The sequence below is a fragment of the Schistocerca serialis genome, chromosome 5 (genome assembly GCF_023864345.2).
Source record: "Schistocerca serialis cubense isolate TAMUIC-IGC-003099 chromosome 5, iqSchSeri2.2, whole genome shotgun sequence".
NCBI classification, from domain to species: Eukaryota; Metazoa; Arthropoda; class Insecta; order Orthoptera; family Acrididae; genus Schistocerca; species Schistocerca serialis.
The window spans coordinates 434446083-434466361 of NC_064642.1; positions in this window are offsets into that span (position 1 = coordinate 434446083).

Sequence of the window (20279 nt, forward strand, 5' to 3'; positions counted from 1 at the left end):
CACATCGTTTCCTCACTGGCTGCTGGAACAGCCTGTACAACATGTTGAATGAGATCTGCTGCCATACACGCACGGAGAAAATGTTTGTAGGTCTCACTCCCTCCTGATGATTTCCTAAGGGATAGCGCTATTAACAGAATATTTGAACTGATAGTGATTTAGAATTTGTTGCTTCCCTCTGACGCATGTCACAGCCGGATTCCCAACATGTGAAATGTGTCTTAATAACTCTGTTTCAGTTTCAGCAGTTCATACTTGCCGTTTAGGAGGATGAGTGTAATATTCCGATTTCTCCCAGCTTCCCATCGCCTGTAGAGCCGCTAGACCTATGACTGCCACGAACTTGTCAAATGGACGAGCGATGCTAGTTCCGGTTCTTCATGAAGAGGGCACTGGAGAGAATAGTGGTTCAAAATGGCTCTGAGCACTATGGGACTTAACTTCTGACGTCATCAGTTGCCTAGAACTTAGAACTACTTAAACCTAACTAACCTAAGGACATCACACACATCCATGCCCGAGGCAGGATTCGAACCTGCGAGCGGAGCGGTCGCTCGGCTCCAGACTGCAGCGCAGAGAATAGTGCCTCTTGTACATGGCTCCTGGCTTCCGGTATTTCGCTCATCACACTAATTCGAAGCAGCTTCCAATGTTGCTTAATGTCAGTTAGAGCCATTGGAGCCATCTGCTTACAACCAGAAACTTATTCATCCTGTGCCTGAGAACAGCATTACGGTGGGGCTGTATTCTGCAATGTACAACACAAAACAATTTTTAGTCATATTCAGGGGTAGTGTTTTAATTTCAGCATCTGTTTCACTGCGAGGATTAAAAGCTTATTTTAAGATTTGAAACTATAAAAATGTGGTTTGCGTAAGTGGCGAGTGATCAGCATGGTATAAAATTTGAAGGTCCCTTGGAGATAACTTTGTGCTTCGAATTTTTGTTAAGACTACGCTTATGAAGAGACTTGTGGAACAGTGTTGATATCATCGCTAATGTGCGACGGATGTCGACAATGTACACCATTATCGAAGCGGGAGAATGAGTGGATATTGATCTGACGTGATATGCGCAAACCGTAATAAGAGTATGTTGTAGTTGACTTCTGAAGAGTCCCAATCGTAAAATTTTCAACAGTGAAGAAAAGACGAAAAATTGCCCTGTTCCTGTAAATACATACACTGCAATAACGAGTAAACGTATAAGACATTGCTGCCAGCTTTTAATAAACTACCGTAGCTCACAATTTACTACGAAATGCATTACGTGCGGCACTCATATCCGTCCAAACATTATCAAAAATGCACCCATGTATTACGTAATTACGCAGTGGAATAAGAGAACGATTGATTCTGAACAACTAAACAGTTCCCACGGCCGGCCGGAGTGGCCGTGCGGTTCTAGGCGCTCCAGTGTGGAACCGAGCGATCGCTACGGTCGCAGGTTCGAATCCTGCCTCGGGCATGGATGTGTGTGATGTTCTTAGGTTAGTTAGGTTTAATTAGTTCTAAGTTGTAGGCGACTGATGACCTCAGAAGTTAAGTCGCATAGTGCTCAGAGCCATTTGAACCAGTTCCCACGAACTCTTAAGATGTACGAAGTTCGTCTGCGATCGACAATACAATACCAATAATGAGGGCCACTCGCACACGTTCGAAACTACATGTAATTTTAACACAATACATATAAATCTTGACACAATTAATGAAATAATACAGGGAGGGAGGGGGGGGGGGGGTGCGCTGAGTGTAGTGTTAGAATCTACAATTTCTAACGGAATCTATGTGGTTCATAGAAGAGGAGATATATATCTACTAATTGCGAATTTACAAGATTTGTTGATTCCGCTGAGCATCAGTACTGGGAACAACTGCGCAGTATTAATTAAAAGGGTAAACGGTTCACGTGATAACACGCAGCAAATGTTTACTCGTTTGTTATTTCTGTACACGTTGACTGCCACAAGGTCGCTGGCGGCACAGCAGAGCTGCAGCCGCGGGCGGCTACAGCACAGTCAGTGCGTCAATTACAGTAATTAAATAAACTTATTTCTTTGTATGATCTTAATGGCCACGGGTATATGAGAATTCCTTGGATATGGAATTGGTGGTATAAGCATAGTTTGAAATTCCACTAAAACTAACGGTGTTCGAAACTCGGTATGAAATATCTAGGAACCGACTATGCACAACAAAATAAACACTCACTGAGAAAAAGTAAAACCCGAAGAAAAGCAAAAGTAATCAGTGTAACACGGTCTGTGCAGCCATCAAGCCACGCATACCTACGTCCTAGTTTCGGTAATTCTCACATTCGACTGTTTGCCGCCGGAAGGCTAAGTGCTGGTCTTTTGCCTAAAAATGATGTTCGGAAATTCACGTTACACATATCTTAGGCTTATAGAAGTGAGTGACTACATAATATTTTCAATAGGAAATCGTATGCGGAAACGTACCGCTACAATTGAGATTTTTATCTCGTCCGCTTCTGCTTGAGGAATTGAACTGGGCATGACACAGTACAATTATTAGTTAACAATTGGAAAGGAAACATAACGATGCATCCATTTATCACTTAAGCACATTCGTTTGTATTAACGCTTTAACTGGGCGTGTTTTCCGCGTGACAGCTACGGTCGCAGGTTCGAATCCTGCCTCGGGCATGGATGTGTGATGTTCTTAGGTTAGTTAGGTTTAAGTAGTTCTAAGTTGTAGGGGACTGATGACCACAGATGTTAAGTCCCATAGTGCTCAGAGCCATTTGAACAATTTTTTTTGGACGTGTTTACATTATTCCAAAACAAAAAAATTACCCTACGTGCTATGCATGCAGAACAGTGATGCACTGAAACAGCGGCTCGATGTGGTGACCACCGACGTTGTTACAGACATTGCACAATTTTATCTAACCTACTGCACAGCAAGACAAGCAACTGTGAGAGTCTCAAGACAGCAGCATGCTAACAACAAGCTCCACCATTTCCTTGATGCTAGTTCCCAGTGTCTGGGCCATACCAATATGTTTGTCAATATCGGTTATGTCAGTGGATTTCCCAATTCGTCACTAAAATGACACCTCCTTCAACTCAGCTCCGATTATATATGTTCCACATCGTGTCAAACAGTTGCAATGCCATAAAGTGGCTTTCATTATCTCCATAGGCAGTGCTTATAATGTTTTGGCACGTGCGTGTTTATCAACCATGCAATGACACTATGCATTATCCGATCTCTTCATTTTTCGTACACTCATACTTGAGATGAAATGTGTTAAAGAATCCGTTCGGATCATCGCTGTAAATGAGCGAGTTCGGAAGTTCTCAATACAGACATCTAGGATTGCAGATGGGAGTGAATAAATAATATTTTGAATAGCAACATATGTCTGGAAACTTTCCTTTGCATTCTATGATGGTTTCTGTTGGGATGTGTGACGCGTCCACGTCTACTGAGGGAAACATAAGGTATCAGAGTTGCTTGTCTTGGTACGCAGTAGGTTACATGAGACGACGTCTACAATGTAACAACGTTGGTAGTCGCCACATCGAGCCGCTGTTCTAATGAAGCACTTTTCTAAATCATTCACACGTTTACTATAAAAACCTAGGTAGTCCACATCATTGTATACACGACTACAGGATGCCATATGCTATAGGTTGCCGCTACTGTTGCTGCAGATCCCTAAAGACCAGGTTGTTGTGCTGCTGCAGGCCCTGACAAACTGGAGGGCGCCGTAGCTGCTGGTCCTGACAAGCTCCAGGTCACCCGCAGTCTCCATACACCCTACCCATAACTGTAAGCCCCAAGGAGTGGAATGAAGTGTTGCATAGTAGCTACCATCGTCGTCCGGGAGCTGACACAGGGGTCAAGAACTGCCCAATGTGATAGTTACGGATCCCCATACTAAGTATCACCGACGATGGACGGGATGTCGGCCTCCTTGATTGCGAAATTTCAGACCCATTTCCTATCTCTGTTTGCCGGCCGGTGTGGCCGAGTGGCTCTAGGCGCTTCAGTCTGGAACCGTGCGACCGATGCGGTCGCAGGTTCGAATCCTGCCTCGGCCATGGATATGTGTGATGTCCTTAGGTTACTTAGGTTTAAGTAGTTCTAAGTTCTAGGGGATTTATGATCTCAGATGTTAAGTCCCATAGTGCTCAGAGCCTTTTGAAACTATCTCTGTCCCTCTCAAGTGGCTGCTTCCTGTTTGTGTGTAAACCAACATCTCCACACATACAGATCGAGTTTTTCACCTCTCCTTCCAGGATGAACAGGATATCACTAACAGTTTAGGAGAAGATGAAGGCAATAAACTCAAAAAAAGAAACTTGTTTCCAGGCCATGAAAGACAACTCGAAATGACCAGATTGATTATCTTCCCCAATATATAGAGGCAAAAATTGCTTCTAAATGTCGCCTTGAAGATTGAAAATTCCGCAGAACAACCTTGTGCAAAAAGAGTAATGTTTATTTATGTGAGACTGAAAACAATTTCATCAACAAAAAATTTAATACGTTTTCTAATGTATATTTATCAATTATTTTCCGATTAAAACCTGAAATTCACTTAGATTCAACTCAAATATTTTAGACTGTGCAAAAATGAAGATAGAAGTAATATAAACCTGAATGTAATTATGTGTAATAGTAATAAAAATAACACTAAAACAATTTTGCTCACTTATTTGATCATGAAGACTCAAGAGAGGACCAAAAAAGGTTTTCCATCGGTTCAGTGGACATGATTCATCAAACACACTCTGAAATTTCGCTGCTAAGTGTGGTATGGAGAGGATATCTGTTAACGATCGCAGGTAGATAGTGCTTTCAGTCAGACACAGAACATAAAATTGTATACGAGTCGAATGCAGGTTGTACTAAGGAACTGATACATCCCATGAAGAAAGAAAACGGTTAAATCCATGATAAAAGACCTGTCGAAACATCCTCCTCTCTCTAGAATGCATCGTTAATCTACTGTTGAATCAGCCTCGTTACAATCCCTCTCAACCGATTAATCCATCTACTTACCATCGTCCCTTAATGCAGACCATAGTCAGTTTAGAGGCAGAAGTTTTTTTCAGGATAGCATCAAAGACAGCAGTTAACTTGTATGTATCCCTGTCACCTTCATAAAGATACATTAGAATATTTTTGAAAATCATGCAGCAATTGCTCTGAATGTATTTGTTAGTTGACACCGCATGGTTGTGGCTAGTAGAGAGTGTTTAGATGCACACTGTAAGTACTGTTACTTAGAGCTTACAACACATTAACATTTTTGCACAGGGTCAAACTCTATTGCAGTTCCCAAGCTTATAGTACAATGCTCTTTAGCTAAGGACACTTCATAAAAATTTGTCAGTTGGTTGCTGATAACTTTGGGGTCACACCTGCGCTTGTAATCCAATACATAGAAATTTATTACTCTACATTTGGAGGTCATCCGACCATATTTTAACTGTTCACGAAAAATGACAGTTTCCCTGGTTCCCAGTGCTTGCATGTCAACTATTTGCTCGTATTCCTCTTGCTGCTACATACTCGTTCCCATGTACAAGACTCTACCTGAAGACGTGTAAGTACTCCCTCATTCTCCCTCAGTTTCCTCGCATTTTGGAGTATTTCCCTCAGTTCATATGTATATTCCGCCTATTTTCTCAATTTTACCGTTTTTATGTCACTTCTGCTCATGTGATCATGGCATCATTTCTTACCACGTATTCTAAAATTGCATGTAAATGTACAGTTGTCAACACCTAGCGCCACTGCCATACTTTTTCTTATGTACGAATATCTGTATCGGGTTCAGTTGGGTGCCCCCCCCCCTCCCCCAATCCCAAGCATACTCAAGAACTACCTCCTATGAATCCAACTTCAGACACCGCTATGGACATGTACTGAATGGATCTGAATCCTGGCAGTGGCATGTGGCAGAGTCACCTCCGAGCCAAATCCTGGCGATAGCACGTGGTGGATCCACTTTCAAACACCGTCCCGGTTGTAATGAATGGTGGATCACCTCCGAAACCCATCCTGATCATAATGCATGGCGAGAAGTGACGTTATGATCACATGGACAGAAGTGACACAAAATTGTTGAAATTATGAAAACTGACCGAAAATATGTATAAATTGAGGGAAAGTACGCGAAATTTTGGAAAATTGTGGAGAACGAGGACATAGTTACATGTCCGCTTGGTGTAGGACAATTCTTGAACACTAGAATGAGTGTATGACAGCTAGAGGCATACCAGAAAAACTTGAGATGGAAGTACTGGGAACCAGGGAAACAGTCATTTTTTAAAAATGAATAGTCAGTTTACCTCTCACACAGTGAAGAAAGCGATTGCGTCCTCTTCCAAAGCCACAGACTTACTGACCTTGTCCATAATGCCACCACCAAAGTGCAGACAACACGAATTGGCAACACCACATCTGGTCACATGATCGTGACATCAGGGATATAAAGCAGGATTGGAAGCTCACTGGGCTCAGCTGTAGTCAGTCAACGGAAGGACTATGAAGCATGAACAGCAGCAGACGAGTTAATCCAGTGGTCCCCAGCAGAATAGGAAGAAGTGAAAGAGTGGGGACCCCTGATTAATAATATCGCATGTCTGCCTGACTTTCTGTTGTTGTTATCAGATGTCACGTTTCTTCTTCTCCTACTTCATCTTCTTCTTTATGTAGGAGCAGTGGTTATCTCCAGCTTATAGAGGCCTCCAGAGGTGACCTGGAGCTTGTCAGGACCTGCAGCGACGATGCCCTCCAGTTTGTCCGGGCCTGCAGCAGCACAACAGCCTGGTTTGTAGGGACCTGCAGCAGCAACAGCAGCAACCTGTAGTGTATGGGGTCCTGCAGTGGCGTATACAATGATGTGGACTTCCTTGATTTGTATAGTATACATGTGAATGATATAGAACAGTGCTTCAATTCATGTATCAGTCCAGTGTCAAACTCAGCTATTATTGCTCCAGCAGGCATGGAATCTATCTACTCTAAAGTTTTGTGATTCTCCTATCAGTTTCAGAGAAATAGGAGCAGAATTCAGTCCATGAAAGAAACAGTTATTTGAAAAATATTGTGCTGATGTGAAAACTGACCCAATGGATTTTGATGACAAACTGCTACCAATGTACCACTACTAAAGTGTAAATGACGAAATAATATACTGTTGTATATATGTTATTGTTGTTGTGGTCTTCAGTACTGAGACTGGTTTGATGCAGCTCTCCATGCTACTCTATCCTGTGCAAGCTTCTTCATCTCCCAGTACCTACTGCAACCTACATCCTTCTCAATCTGCTTAGTGTATCCGTCTCTTGGTCTCCCTCTACGATTTTTACCCTCCACGCTGCCCTCCAGTACTAAATTGGTGATCCCTTGATGCCTCAGAACATGTCGTACCAACCGATCCCTCCTTCTTGTCAAGTTGTGCCACAAACTCCTCTTCTCCCCAATTCTATTCAATGCCTCACCATTATTTATGTGATCTACCCATTTAATCTTCCGCATTCTTCTGTAGCACCACATTTCGAATGCTTCTCTTCTCTTCTTGCCTAAACTCGTATTTATCGTCCAAGTTTCACTTCCATACATGGCTGCACTCCATACAAATACTTTCAGAAACGACTTCCTGACACTTAAATCAATACTCGATGTCAACAAATTTCTCTTCTTCAGAAACGCTTTCGTTGATATTGCTCCCCAAATAGCAAAACTCCTTTACTACTTTAAGTGTCTCATTTTCTAATCTAATTCCCTCAGCATCACCCGACTTAATTCGACTACATTCCATTATCCTCGTTTTGCTTTTGTTGATGTTCATCATATACCCTCCTTTCAAGACACTGTCCATTCCGTTCAACTGCTCTTCCAAGTCCTTTGCTGTCTCTAACAGAATTACAATGTCAGTTGTAAATATTTTGTTTTCAAATTACATAAAAATCTCTGTCCGAACAGACTATGAAGGCCCGATAGTACCTACCGGCCGCCCACAGGTGCAGGATGCGAATATGGAGGGGAATGTGGTCATCACAGCGCTCTTCCAGCCGTATGCTAGTTTACGAAACCAGAGCCGCTACTTCTCAGTCAAGTAGCCCCTCTGTTTGCCTCACAAGGGCTGAGTGCACTCCGCTTGCCAATACTGTACAGATGTGTAGCCTTTGCAGCTCAGTTGGTAAGGTGTTCATTCCTGACCATACATATTATACACATATTATAATTACAGGTTTTTTTCTATGGAAGTCCATTGTACACCAGTACATCATGTAGTCAGCATCATGCCACGGTTGGTGAAACCTCAACACAATTTCTTTACTTCAAGGGACTGGTGCTGTGATAGCATAAAAAGAAGAATGGGATAGAAGAATGGGATACTGTTTCATCATAATACGCAAGTGATAATTGTGGGTCCATTGAACTGCAACAAGACAAACATTCTCAAGTCGTTTTTACCGCATGCAGATGAAGCGTGCTTTGAGCATGTATGTGTAGTTTCAAAAATGCTGTTTCAGGCCAAATACCAACTAGTGTAGGTAATATTGTAAGGTGTTGACATGCATGCTTATGAAGTACTTTGTAGACATTCGATGAACTGATATGAATGCTTAACAGGAAGTTATTCTGGTACCAAGTGTGCCAGCTTATTACTCATACATTCAAAGAGCTCTAGAGGAGGATGAGATCATTATAAATAATGCAGTTTGGAAAACGACTACATCTCGAAGAGGAGCATTTGAAGCTTTTACAAGTTCTGAATGCTGGAATATATCTGCCATAAAATTTCCATTCATGGGAGCTTATTGACTACCCAACGTTACTGACAGCAACAAGATAAATGTCGGCTATTAAAGCCTCTGTTGAACTGGAGACACACGAGTTTATCATACTTGCATTTCAGACTGACATAAGGGGGATATAGCAAATGATTCCACCAATTCTATAGTCTATCGGTACAAAGTTTTATTATTGAAATGTATACAGTCTAGTATTTGACATGTGTGTGAAGTTTTGCGCTTCTTACTGTGAAGGTGTTGAAGGTGAGGTGTATCCACTCACTCTACGAAATTCAAGGACCTGGCATCAATCATTGTAATAGACTGCTCAAAATAGAGTTAATTTAATCAGGACTAATCGATATACGAATTGAATCTGATATTTTTACGAATCTCCCAGAATGCACTGCAGCATACGCTCTATTTCTACGTGTCTATATGATTAACTTTTGTCCACTGACAGCTGTTATGCAGCGAGATGTGTAAATAAATAAATATTGTCTCATACCTACGGAATTTCTATATGACCTCTCAAAGCATGAACATCGTTGCAGATATTCAAGGTTTCCATGATGATGAGTATAGATGGTTCATATTCGAAGATATTGCATTCTTAGAATTCACGGAAGATGTCAGCGTAATAGAGACATTCTCAGCAAGTACAGCATCGCCGAAAACTACAAATAAACATGGCCTTCAGTTTTGTTAGCACACATGAAATGCAATATTTACAAGTGTACATGGTACAAATTTTTTTGTCAGCACGGATGCTGTGGATATGATTTTACATGGTACACATTTTTGTCAGCACACACAGTATTCACTTATATATTTACATTAGTACATGATATACATCTATGTCAGAGCACACAGTGTGCAATTTAACAAAAATGGCTTATGGTGTGATAAGCTTGTCATATTATTTCACTTACAATCAAAATTTATGGCTACTGTAACTGTCTCTCAATCTTGCCACCCTCATCAAGTGAATGGTGTGAGTACAGGTGAGTTTCAATCCATCATCACAAATGATCTGCTTGTCACCATGAGGAGAAAGAACAACTTTCGATTGCATCAGAGTGTACGTCCCTTCCCTCAGAAGTGAATATTAATTTGCAGAACCATAATGTGGGTTGCTGAGGAGCACTGAACGCACCACTCTACAGGCGCTCCAAGTAGTTCAAATGGTTCAAATGGCTCTGAGCACTATGGGACTTAACATCTGAGGTCATCAGTCCCATAGAACTTAGAACTACCTAAACCTAACTAACCTAAGGACATCACACACATCCATGCCCGAGGCAGGATTCGAACCTGCGACCGTAGCAGTTTGCCCGGTTCCGGACTGAAGCGCCTAGAACCGCTCGGCCACTGTGGCCGGCGCTCCAAGTAGTCTTCAGTCATAAGGGCCCTCGATGCCACATGATGCACAACATTTGTTCGCCCCTGGGTGACACCTGCTAGTGTGTAACATGCATACATCCTCCCTCTGAGACCGAAAAACTCCATAACTGACAATAAATCCGCCTCATCTTTCATAAAAACGTTAAATTTTTTTTCTGTAGAACAATACTGTAAGTATTATTGGTCACATGTGAAGAGATGTTGAATGCATTAGTGTGGCAGCTCAATACTTCATATGGCTTGCAACCCTTCACCCAATACATGAAACAATCTGTATCCATACAAAATAACTTTGGATCAACGAAACGGATTTTCGCGAACTTATAATGAAATGTTGTGGAGATGTGACAGGTCTAATATGCTTATCACCACACAGACAGGCTTTGTTAACACTACTGCAACCTTCACCACCTCCACAGCAAGAAATTTCTCACTGAAGATTGTGACCCATTTGAACTTTGGTCAGGTGACAGCTCCTTGTGCCATACTGGTCATTGCATTCTATTCTAAGATGAATTTTACTGCATTTTCTCAAATTCTCCGTTGTTTTATTTACCAATTCAATAAATGTGGTGGATGAATCTAACCAGCTCTATCCATAAGCTGGAGGTTATGATAGTGAAGAAACTATATCCGCTTCTTCCCCAGCGTTTTATCAGTTTGAGGATGAGGCATTCTTGTAGAACTAGTTTCTTAAGACATAGCAGAAAATCACTGTGTGCATCATGCAGACTGACTGATTACGCGAGTTTTGCCTCCACAATATTCCCCATACCACAATCAGCCGCGACTATATTGACATTTTCACCTAATCACATGCATTCGACTTTGGGCAGCCATCAAAACTCGCCAATCGGCAGTGACTGTTGCATGGTCCACCCATATAAATTATTCACATCGAAGTACATGACGTAGCTCGAATTGTCAAATATATTGAAGCCCTAACCCATCTGTGAGTTATTTGCTTGGTGTGGTTATAGCATTGGAAAAGCCTACTGTGAATCTGTTGCTCAAAGAAACGAAACATGTCAACATCTGTCAATAATTTAATGTTGACTGTTGTTTTCTTGAGCACAGCGTCCCAAGGAAACCCATGTGCTGAGTAATACCAGAGTATATGTGGCCGTGCATGCACTCAAGAATTTCACAAAACATCAGAAGCCAAACGCATGTCAGTGCCCATTTGAAGGTCTACATACTCCTTAAGTTTAGGATGACCAACTCCTGCCAAACATTCTCATACTCTGCATTCGATATGGCATCGCCTGTAAGGCTACTGGTGAATACAACATTGTTGGGTAGTCTGCTTTCGGCCAGTTTTTCCATGCAGTCTGTATTCTTGTATGGGGAACCCCCTTCCTTGTCACTAGTTGAAACCTTGCGTTATCAGGATATCCACCTCAAATGATGTTTACGTCTTCCTGGGGCCAAGTTTCATCATGTTTCTCGAGTGGTGACCATAAAATGCAGTGAGTCTAGGAAGCAGAGCATAATTCTTGGCGTCATTTGTCTGTAGAATGAGATATATTTTTCTACATTCTCAGGTAGGGCACTGACCATTATCCTCACCGAAATTAGACAAATGCTCAACAAGAAAGGGAGCATCATATTCTCTGAAATTATGAAAAAAAGACAGATAGTGGTCATGGTAATTTATACATCAAGTTGCATGCATTGTGAGCTGCACTCGGAACTTTTCTGTTAGATGACAGTGGTCCCTATGAGTAGTTTCCGCACTTCTATTTTGCGACAGCTCACGAATGTGAAAGTCAACCACACTGCCTTACAAATAATCATTCTCTTTCAAAATGGCCATGGGAATGTTACTGCTGCAAAGCTTGTTAACCTCCCATGAAGGTTTTTCGAGCTTAGCAAGTAGCCAAATTGCATGATTATCCCTGTTGAATAATTTGTGGTGGTTAAGACTCAGATTGTATGAACACACAACTGGGCACACTATCTTAGGTTGTATGTGAGGCTCTAGGGTCGCCTTCACAGCGTGTAACTGGTGCGAGGAGGCACTCAAAGTCAGCACACATTACAAAGTGATATCGCTCTTGCCATTGGGCATTCTTAAACTTTAAGATTTTTTTACTCTGTGGGGATATCCAGACATATCGGTTTCTAGATAGATAAATCCACAAGATGTTTCGATAACAACTAGAAAAGGCACTGTGGCTCCTAAAGGAAATATGCTGTTTATGCACATGTTTACTCAATTGGAATGAAAGGAGTTGGAGCCTGTCTGTGATCCACACATAGTGATTATTATTATTATTATTATTATTGTTATCCACCTCAGAGAATATCATAATGTTTACATGCAGAGCACACTAACCAATAAATTCAGAGAAATAAACGGGCCTGACGATTTTGTCCAAAACTTCGTCATCTGACATGCACTGCTTCAAGCCATATATCATGAACCGATATCCCGGTATTATGAGCATCAAATTTAGAAACGTCCTGGATGTTAATGGGGAACTTAATACTATGAAAGTTATAAAACCAAAAACATAAAAATTTCTGCACTCTGGACGCTGTTTAATCCTTCTCTCATAAGCCAGAACTGGTCATGCCAGACAGAACTCGTATTATTTTATTTTGGATATTAATACGTGTCTGATTGTCGACTATACCTTCAGGAAGGGGGATTTAGCAATACCCGATATTTATGGAATCAAAGGTATGTATATGTAAATCGAGGAGTAGCACTTGTCTGCTTTACCTGACCCTCTAAATTGCATCTCAGAAAACTGGGCCTATATAGCGCTGAAGATGATTTCATGAAATAGTGTCTGAGGTGCTCTGCGATATCACGTTTTCTCTGCAAATATGTACAAGGCTCAGCACAATAACCCTGTTTAGAGAGGTATGTTAGTTCGCAACATAGCCCTGTAGTATACAATTAATGGCGGAATACCATGGGCCGTTAATAGTTTTGAGGAGCTATGTTTCCAGAACAGAAAGACAAGCTTTCAGAAAGCTCTATATCCTCCTAATGGGTTCTCTATATGTTTAAACAAGATGGGCCCTCAAATGCATTTCCAATCGCTTAAACTTAACTGTGGTGTGGTGTTACATATCTAGTGTCTGTGAATAAAAGGATGGGCGTGAAAACTACTCTATTATTATCGCTATTAGCAGTCTACAGCACGTATCCTTCCAGTGAAGCTGGCTGTGGGAAGGGGCAAGAAGGTATGTGGTGCAGTGCATCATCCTTGAGAGGTCACCAGCAGTGAGGTGGAGCTCCCTGACCTGATGCATCAGGCAAGAAGGAGCATATGGGCTGCAGAGGTGGCTGCTGTATGGGGGGCGAGGCATGTCTGTGACTCCCAACCCTGACCCAGTTGGTGAAGGCACCCTAATAGCTGTCAGGGTGGAAGACTGTTAGTCATTTACAGTCCACAGCCCCAGAGCTACGGCGCTGATGTAGTGGCATCAGCAATGGCTGTGGGGTGTGCCTGTGCAACAATGAGTTCCGTCCTGATGGGTGAACTGTGCCTGAAAAGGCCATGCTGTGATGTCACCTGCGCCTGTCTCGGCAACCATGCCACTGCATACTGCTATTATTTATATTATTGGGGTTAAAAACTAAATTTGTAAGGTGAAATGTAAAATTCATTTATAGCTCTTTTAATGGATCTATGAAACTTATATAACAAACTAGGATTAAATGGTGGTGGTGGTGGTGGTTGCTGCACCGATGCTGATAGAGAAGCTCCACCACACACGTTCAGCTCACTAATTGTAGAGAAAGAATAACAAAAAATTAAGTACTTAATTCCACACACTGACTAAACTTACCTGCTGCATAGAATGAACATTGATTAAATGTACTACAAAAATGAAGAACAGTCGGAATGGGTATACAAGCTACTTATGTTGTTCTGCTTCTGAAGAGCGGCCTGAGCTAGCGAGGTGTGCGCAACGCTGCAACTGCGCGCTACGCCTACTCGGCCGTTGTGAGCGTGTGAAGAAGTTTCTGTGCTATGGGCGCCGTGGGAAGCAAATTGTTGTGTGTTGTTCTCACATCGCCTGCAGATTGTCGTGTTCTGCGCCCCACAGCATGGGAATGAAGTACGCACAGAAGAAACCTGCTGCTACGAAGGGTACTTCGGTTGTGCAAGTCACTGAGTCTGCCGACCAAGCAAGGAAGTCCCGAGAGGACGAGTCGCAGCCTGTCCTCCCTTTGTACATCAAGTGCAAAGGCTAGTGGACAGCGCTGTTCGACATAATGACGAATTGCGCCAAGAACGAGGTTGTCTACGAGTCTGTCGACACAGACTCGCTGATCTGCGTTCTGGCCGCAAACGTGGCTGACCACAGGGCGATCAAGGTCGCAGTGGCCGACCACATTGTCGACGCGCCACCAGCGCGTGAGGAGGCACTTTCCGTTGGAAGGAAGAAGACGACCAAGGCACTCCTTAGGGCGTTACCTTGGTACTGTGAGGAGGCAGCGGTTCTGGAAGGGCTACTGCGAGCCGGGTTTGGTAATGTAACCGCAAGGTTGCACAACCGGACCAACAAGAAGAGGGCGCCGCTCTATGCCATGACCGTGCAAACGGCCGACTGTGGGAGCGACATCTTCGGCTTGCTTAAGTTGCTGGGCTTCCTGGTTATGACAGAAGCTCTCCCGTCTGCCATGGACCCCCAGCCCCAGTGCTTCAGGTGCCAGGGCGAGGGCCATGTCGTGAAGTATTGCCGCAACACGGCGCGGTGCGTCAAGTGCTACGGCGAGCACGACAGCGGCGCCTGCGACCGCGGCGGTAACGTTCTGCCGACTTGCATCCGGTGTGGCGGCCCACACGTCGCCCGATGGCGCGGCTGCGCGGCTTTCTCAAGCCGCGGCCGTGCCGAAGGCGGCGAGGCGGCCGCGGCCGCACCAATGCAGCGGAAGAAGAGAAGACGACGTCGGCCACGACGTAGGGCGCAGACCAGCCCGGCTCAGGTGAGGGACAGCGCAGAAGCAGCTCCACCTGCCAGGAGTAGGTCTGGATGCAGCTCGCGCCCACGGGAGGAACTGTTACCTCGAACTCGGCACCGCCGTGAAGGAGGCCACTGCAGCCCTCAAAGCCGTCATGGCGGCAGAGAGGGCTGCCATCGCAGTCACCGTGGCTGCAGAGAAGGAAGAGGCCTTGAGGCAACTGCGTGCACTCTTCGCCCAAGGCCTCCGTGCAGCAGAAGGGGTTCGAACCCCTGCGAACACTCCTGCGACCTCGCAGAAGATCGTTCGCGTGCCTGCCCCAGCGGCCGCCCCAGCAGCACCACAGGCCAAGGTGCAAAGAAGATAACCGCCGCCCCCGCGGTATCAGCGGCAACGCCGACCGCCGTGGGGGCGGCCCCCGCAAGAAATCGAGGACAAAAAGGCAGCAATCATCGCGCGAGCGCGAGCGAACGGCGTGCATATCTCCGACGCTGATGCGGCGCAGCTCGCCAAGCAAACAGAGTTGGTCGAGGCTTAGATGCGGCAGAGCTGCGCCATGCAGTAGTGGAGAACGCCGAACGGCAGCGGGCTGCCTTTGTGACAGGGACGAAGCCACTGCAGCAGGCTCAGGAGAACCATGACGAGTCCAGCTGCAGCACCCGGATTGACCCAGCTATAACAAACACTAAGAGACATAGGTAACGATGCACGATACCTCACGTTAACATTACCTCACCTTGCATGCACTGTCGCAGCTAGCAAGCCGCTGCTGCCCTTACTAACCGTCCTACTGTCGCAGAGGTTTTATTTTCCTTGGCGCTTGCCTTGGAACATTTTCCTCTGCCCTTACAACCGCTAACCTTCGGTAGCTTTCGTCCACTTCTATCTCCTGATGGACCACGTAAATGAGTAGTCTTACCCAGACGCATGGATAACATCGCAGCCTGCATCCTGTGATGCATACAAATTGCAGCACTACGACAATATGTACAGTCGTGCTCAAAAATATCCGAACGACCTGAATTGCATTTCGCCTGATTCACATGCAACCAGCGTAGCGCAGCTGTCTAGCTGGTCCTCTAATCGCTCCTTGATATAGTCGTTTGACTATTGAAAATGGTTCCATCAAGTCACCACCAGAATACACTGCTCTGTATTGCAATAACTCAAGATGTAAAGTTATACAACGACACTAGAACTATTAGGGAACACCTTTCAACAGATAAGACTGTCTAAAAAACTTGTAAGCTCACATTTATTGCAATAAATGACATACCTGAAATGTTACCACTCTCATTATTACATCAGATAGGTAACGCACGTAATAAGTTCGTAGTATTCATTTTTTCCTCTTTACAGTAACATATCGTACTTGTTATTTAACACAAAATTACACTAAAAATTTAAGTTATTTACGAGGAGGTAGTTGAGAATATGTATGAACTTCAAATGACACGACGAACAGTTTCGTTCTGCATGTGGATTCAAACCCAGCTCATGCAGACAAAGCAAAGATTCCGCGACTGACGGAAACTAACAATCATTCCTGACTAGGCATACAGAGAGTGATATACCTCGATTTTAGACAGTATCAGTTAGCAAATACCAACTTTAAATTACCGAATGTAAAGATTTGTAATGGACGCGAATTCCTAACCATCATCTATTATCCCTGTTAACTAACTACGAGAGATGTCAGATATTGCTAATTCACAAGCAACTTACTTGAAAAGCCGTGAGGTAAAGCTATGTATTGGACAGGGATTCGAACCCAGAACCTAATCGAATTGTTATCGAAGTAGAATCAACTGTGACATATCCGATTTTCTCGGCAGTAGCTAGATGTTTTAACTGAAATGACGAGACGAAACGTTAGTGTTTTCATTCCCAGAACTCCAACCCGGCACCTATCGCTGACATATTCTAGAGAAAACGAACGTTAAACATGGGTTTATTACACGAGCAGCGACATTTGAGCATATTTCAACTAGAAATAATATGAAAAAGTGTTGAGTGCTGATTGGGAATCGAACCCTACACATATCGTTGTTAACTGCACACACAGAGACGTCAGCCACCGAATTTTTCTCCGCCAGCAGCTCGGAATAGCATCCTTGAACTTACAGTGATCTTTCAAATAGTTCTGTGTCCCACTGGGAGACAAAAACGTCAGATTTCGTTAGTGTTGACAGCGAATGAAAATGCATTACAAATCAAAATTATTATCCACCAGCAGATAATTGTTCTCATACTAGAGCTTGATAATACATAATGAAAACTTTAGTGCCGGGCCAGGATTCGATCCCATTCACGCGCAATATCAGGAGATGTTGAGGAATCTGCAGTTTTTAACACACAACATATACTAGTCGAGCTGTATTGTCACGAAGGGATCAAATTCCGCGTTAAGGGATTCCAAGTTCAGAACCAATTTCATCGACATACAGAAGCTCAAATAAAAGATGGAATAAGTGTCCTGTGACCCTACATAGCATTTATTTCGTCACTAGAAATAAATAACTAGTATAAGAAAGGTTACTGGTGATAGAGTTCCCACACTTCGCCACTCCTGACGTTATTGTGGTTCAACCTAACGTCTACTTGGTAGAGATGGAATATCATGTTTAATGCGAATTTCAGACCTCAATGCCATTATACCTTCTTCACTTGGCGTAGCCAGAAGAGAATAGAATCTGTCTCTCCGTAGTAAGAATCATCGGCTGTGGTTAGAATCGAACACAAAGCATAAGCATAGCAACCTATCATCAATACAACAGACCACCAAATCCTCTTCAGTGCGACACAGTTTTCTATCAAAACTCAGTTGCGGCACACCTGATGAGTAGTGGTTTGCAGCATGTTCAGTACATTTATTTACTTGGTTGACGGAATCAAATGGTTCAAATGGCTCTGAGCACTATGGGACTGCTGAGGTCATTAGTCGATTAGAACTTAGAACTACTTAAATCTAACTAACCTAAGGACATCACACACATCCATACCCGAGGCAGGATTCGAACCTGCGACCTTAGCGGTCGCGCGGTTCCAGACTGTAGCGCCTAGAACCGCTCGACCACTCCGGCCGGCTGTTGACGGAATCACCATGAACTAGCTGTCTCAGCTACCCTGGATTCGACTGTATTTTGTAATCACGGAAATAAAATCGCGTAACTGCCACCTACACAGAACTGACAACAGTGCAGGATGCATAAATTTAGATAGGAAGTGTTCCTTTCCATTGGAGCTACTCTATTGTGCATTCTGTTTGTTGAAAACGACGTGCAGTGCAAAAGCTGTAACTGCCTGTCTCTCAGAAGTCTAGATCCGGCCATACGCATTATCTCACAGCACTGTGGAATTCTGAAGTTCTGGACGAACTGTTGCTGACTTCTGGAGCTGTTGCACGTAGGTGGTAAGTAGTAGCATAATGGTAAGTGTCGCGCACCATAGGTAAGATGTCTCGAGTTCTAGAAAATTCGCTGCTACATTTTTTAAAACGCAATTCTGCTGTCTGCTGAAGTTACCAATTTAATGGATCTTTGATCATACTTCCTTTCACTTCTCAACCCAAAATAGTCCCACGTCGAAAAAGGGCTAACTTCCGCGACATTTTGTTCTTTTCAGGTTTAATACACGGCCAGGCAGCAGATGCATCTCGAAATTTTGTATTATCTATGGGGTGAGCGCATCGTGCCAAAATAGAAAAGTATTATCTACAGTAGCAGTCGTCTGGTAATGGAATTTTATTCTTCTTCAGACCTTGTTTGGCAGTTTTAACTCAAAACAAGTTTTCTACATGGATGTAATCAATATACTGCATATTCATTGTCAGACTGTTATAGATAACACCAAAAGAAACCTTACAAAAATTGTACACTGTATTATAAGAAATGAAATAAAACTATTCACGATACCCTTACGACGAAAGTCTGTTTTAATAAAACTGAATATTTGTACACAAGCCTGCCTCTATCGGATTATTAGTAAAATACTACTCACTTAGATTTCGATTGGGTCTGTGTTTAATTGGTATGCTGTGTCATACTCAAGAGGTATGCAAATATGACATTTCATAAATAAAGTTATGTATTCCTAGAAACCAAAAATTTGCTTGTCAGCAGTGGGAAGAGCGTTACCTGTTGTGCAGCATTTTAAGTTTTTCACCATTGCACTATGAACTGAAAGTATTTTCTTGCAATTTTCTTATCGCTGTTTGATCTGACTGCTTGAAGCTCTTTCACAGAAGGGATAATAAAACATTCCAGACTGCGAGATTGCAGCCGCGAACCATAACAGGCGCTTTTTCACAGTTCGATACGTTACCACGCAGCTAGTGATGAGGTACGCGTTCTGTCTTCCTCTTACGAGGCCAATGGGGGCCAGAATTCGTAAACTGCTATTTAAAGGATATTTAGTTGCGATTTCCACATGCAACGGTTTTCCTGGGCTGAAAACCGTAAACTTACAATCTTTTGTTAGACCTCAAGCGGCAATAAGCCAGATTATTCATTGAAAATGACAGGAAATATTAAGTGAACTTTGAGGCTTAATTCTGTGCACACCAGGAAGTAACTCGTCGATCACAGAGTTGCCAAACATACCTTGCCTTGTTGCCAAATCTTAGTTACAGTACCAGCAGGAAGAAGACGAACCGAGGTGATCCTACAGCACTCTGAGAAGTGACCGTAGCTGGGGTCTCAAGGTCGCGGCTGCTACAGCGTGGAATACGTAATGCGTCCGATTGGCATTTCTGTAACTAGGTTTAGGGAGTGGAGCGTAGTTACTAATAATACTCAGAACCGACTGCAAACTAAACATCATAAATCAATAACTTTCATAGTTGTTTTTATATTTCTTTCCTAACTGTACTCAAAGCTAAGAAACTCATTCACGAACGTTGTCGTGCCTCGCCGATAGTCGAGCACTCCAAACAAATAAAATTAAAAAAGGAATGTTTGTGAGTGTGTGTGTGTGTGTGTGTGTGTGTGTGTGTGTGTGAGAGAGAGAGAGAATAAGACAGAGGGTAAAAAATTGTTGTAAAGAAATTGAATACCGCAATGTCAAGAAATCTTTCATTTAAATGCCACAGTCCACAATATTAAGAAATGTCGTATTCATGATCTGTGGAACAAGCATTAAGTTCACCTAATCTAATCATATGATATA